Source organism: Hydra vulgaris, chromosome 13 (assembly GCF_038396675.1).
Source record: "Hydra vulgaris chromosome 13, alternate assembly HydraT2T_AEP".
Classification (NCBI taxonomy): Eukaryota; Metazoa; Cnidaria; class Hydrozoa; order Anthoathecata; family Hydridae; genus Hydra; species Hydra vulgaris.
The window spans coordinates 54,827,677-54,832,210 of NC_088932.1; positions in this window are offsets into that span (position 1 = coordinate 54,827,677).

A 4,534-nucleotide genomic window follows, 5' to 3' on the forward strand; every position below is an offset into this window, starting at 1 on the left:
ATGTGTCCTTACAAATACCTTATGCTATGTGGTATTGTTACTGTGTTTTGTGTTGATAGAACTAAGCTGTTATTATACTAATTCTTCTACTAAAAATAAAATCCAAATAATACTTTTGTAATGAAAAATTATAAATTTTATTTTCATTTATTTTTTAAGGTATTGGCAGGCTTTACTTGACTTTCCTTTTCTGGTACCTGGTGTGTTGTGACAGGTTTTAAAGAGAACTTAGCTGATGATAATGCAGTATTTTTATATTGTTAACTATAAGCAATATCATCACTGTCATGGAATCCAACTTCAAATATTATTTATAGAAAAGTTGTATTTAATTTTATTTGTTGGATATTATATCTAGTTAACCCAGTAAACACACAAACGTCTACTAAACGTCAAAACAACGTTTCAACAAAACGTTCAGATTTGGTCAATTATCCGTTAAGAATTAAATCCAGATTAACGTTTAGAACAAGCGTCCATAAAACGTCTACATTCAAACGTATTTTAGACGTCTATTATAGGGTTGTTATACGTATATAAAGCATATGGATTTTGTTTAATTTACGTCTAAATCTAGTCTAACTAACGTATATAAAGCATTTAGATTTAGTCTAAGTAAACGTATATTAAACTTGTCTATAAGTTTATTTGGTTTAGTTAATGTAAATTTAATTTATTTAAGTTTTAAAACTAATATAAGTTAAAATTACGTTATAACTTTTTAACTTTATATAAGTAATAAGAGCTATATAGGTCGTGAAATTTATAAAAAAGATATAGTTATAACAGACCTGGTCTTATTTTTTATATTTTTTATAACTATTATAATATGTTTATAATTTTTTATACTATACTACGTAATCTATACTTTTATTTTATAAAACTATATATAAAGTTATAAACTTATTTAAAACATTTTCATATGGTGGGGATTTAGAGAAATGTTTCAATAATTAAAAAAAAATTAAATGATCAAGCTTTTGGCAGTGGTAATATTATATTACAAAATTTCTATCAAATATTTTTTAAATATAATCTCAGCAGAAAATAAAAATGTTTACGTTAAGATTAATAAACTCATAAACAAATACATTGGATCACTGGTTTATGCATTATCAAAAATCTACCAAGAATACCGTCTACCACTTGTTTATCATGCACCTGTCTGTGCAGCATCATCTTCTACATCGTTATCTTAATCGTCGTTACCTGATTTGTAACCGCAAAAAACTCGGGGGAAAATAGTTAGCATTAATTTTAAATTTTAATTAAAATAATTTAAATGTACATTCATAAATCAAAATTGGAATTACACAGAACAACTTCACATATAGAGGATTTTCTGAATGGAAGTTTCCGAAATTTCCTGTACCATCCATGTTTATTTTTGACAAAAATAAACATGGAAAATTTCATAACGTCGCGCCATATAATTTGCAGTGGCTTTTACCAGCTCTGTTCTACCAATTTTCTTTAGCAAATATAACTAAATTAAGCTAAAATGCATCTAAAATAAAAAAATAAAAAAAATTATTCATTAAACCTCTTGATTAATGCAAAGATGAATACCTACTGTAACGCTATCATACTATCGCGTACAAAATAAATTTAAACTGCTTATAAAACTTATGAAAAAAGTTCTTGCAGCAAGACTTTTATAACGAGAGACCAGCAACTCATATTTTTTAACTGTGTCAATGTTGCAATCAATAATTTCTAAAACATCTGAGTCCATTAAGTTGTTGGCATTTAGGAAGGTAGATTGTCGCGATAAGAGGTTTTTAACTTTTTAGCTCCCGACACTCGTTTATTATTTATTGAATCTAAGTGAACTCGTTTATTATTTATTGAATCTAATTTATTGAATTTAAGTGAATCTTGAAAACTAAATTAATTATTTAGCCAATAAAAAGTAATTTTTTAATAATTTTTTTTTATTTCGTTTTAATCATGCCTATTTAAACCGCGTGACTTAAGCTATTATGTGAGTCTTCTGACCAATGGCCATATTACTATATTATAATATAATAAACGTTCATTAAACGTTGATCAAACGTTTAGAATAACAACTTATATTAGTCAATATTGTAAATGTTTGATTGACGTTTAATAAACGTATAAATTAAAAGACTTAAAGCGTAGATATTAAATCTATAAATATTTACGTTTAATTAAAGTCAATTGATTAAAGGTTTACAATATTGACTAATGTAAGTCGATATTCTAAACGTTAGATCGACGTTTAGTAAACGTATATATAAAAAAGTTTGAAATATACATTTCAAATCAAGCGTCGATTTTTAGTCAATAATAGGTCGCTAAACGTTTTATATACTTTTCGACCGATTTTGATCAAATATTGATCAATTCTGAACCAATCTGTGTTTACTGGGAATAATGTGTTTTTATTTTTATTAATGACTTAATTACTAATAACCCGTATTACGGGTTGCAGTATTATATTATTATACTACAATAAATTTAATAATATATACTATATATTATTATATAAACAAGGTTAGCAAGACATGCATCTTTAAAACATAAAGATATAGAAATCGTTAAATCAGCTAGAAAACTATCAGATTGAGAAAACCTCAAAATGTTAGATAAGTTTACAAAAGAGGTATTTAAAAAATTTAACATAGATCAACTAAAAAAACTAATTCCTAACTTTTCATAAAAAGTTATTGCCTTTATTTTAACTTTTTTTTTTTGTATTTTTGCATCTCCTGAATGTCCTGAATCTCCTCAACTTTTGTATATTTGCATCTCCTGAATGTCCTGAATCTCCTCAACTTTTGTATATTTGCATCTCCTGAATGTCCTGAATCTCCTCAACTTTTGTATATTTGCATCTCCTGAATGTTTACTTAAAAATTGATAAAACTTCAGCATTTTAAAACATTTTTGGTAATTTATCAATTTAGAGAAAGAGAGGCAAAAAAAAAAAAATGGAAGGGCACTATAGAAAATCTTGAAATGCATGGACATTGCAATGGCTATTTATCTCAACGTTTTTTAAGCAGACACAGCAAAAAACTTAAATAATTTGTGACTTAAATAATTCAAAATCGATCCTTTACTTAGCTTGATGAAAACAATTCTTTGCTTTAAATAAAATAATTCAAAATTATTCCTTCACTTTGCTTGATAAAAAATATTTTTTTTTTTTCATTGATTCCAAATGAAATTGAAATATAATAACTCTATGAACATGTTTAATCGAACTAACTTTGATGAGTTAAGAAATACCATCGATGAATAAACTACATCAGAAAAACATTTAAAATCAATATTAAAAATTGTTCTTTTCTTAATAAAATAGACAGCCAAGAATATGACGGGAGCAGTACTTGTTCTCACTTACCCAAAATGATGACAAGTATACCTACGAGGAAAATAACAAGTTAGTTTTAGAAAAAGTTCAAGAAATTGATTTGTTTGTGTCTGTTTTTGAAACTTGGAATGAATTTAGATGTGCAGAGTATGATATAAACAAATAGCATCACTTAGAAAACCAACTTGCCAGAAGAAAATGATGTTCAAGTTCTTCAAAACTCTTCAATAAATAGAAAGTATAATGAATGGCAGGTTTCTGGGTCAGTCATACATTTAAAGAACATTGCGACATGATTTGCACTCGCCTTGTTTTGCTAAATGCCAGACGTGGTGGGAAACCAGCTAGGTATTTATTATATATTGTGTTTTTTTCTATCATATATAATTTTTATTATTATTAAATTTATTTGTTTAAAATTATTTAGTATTATTTTAAATTAATTTATTAAGTTTATTTTATATTTTAATATATTATGTATTAATATATTTTACTAATATACTTAATTTATTTAAATTTATTTATTTAATATTACTATTATTACGTTTATTTATTATTTTTAAATTTATTAGCATATTATTTTATATTATGAATTAGTTATATAGATTTTTGTTATTTAAAAAGATTATCATTACATTATCATTACGTTTAATGTATTAATGTTGTAAATCTTAAATGAATTTTTTGTTCTGACTAAGAAAAAAATAATTTCAGGGTTATAATTTTTTTATTCTGTATAAAACTTTTTCAAAAAACTTATAAAATCATTTTTTTGAAAAAACTTCAAATAATTTTTATTTTGCATTCCCTAACATTTTTATGTTGAATTTACATTCAGAAGATAAACTTATTAACAAAACCCTTATGCAATTTTTTATTTGAAAATTGTCTACTAAAACTGATCTAATACTGCTAGGTTGCTGTTAAATGACTGGAAGGATGCTGAAGATGGTGCGTGGATATATGACTGGAAAGGTAGATAATTTGCATATTTAAGTTTCATAAGTTCAGTTTTATAAGTTATGAGATATTAAATAAATAAATAAACATTTTAATGATATAAGATAAATATACTCAAAAAAATTTTAATTTAATAATTTCAGAAATTAAAATTTTCCTCAACTAAGGATCGAAAACAAATAATATAAAAATACTTTTCTTTTGTTTTTCTTTTAGTAATAATGTCATTATTAG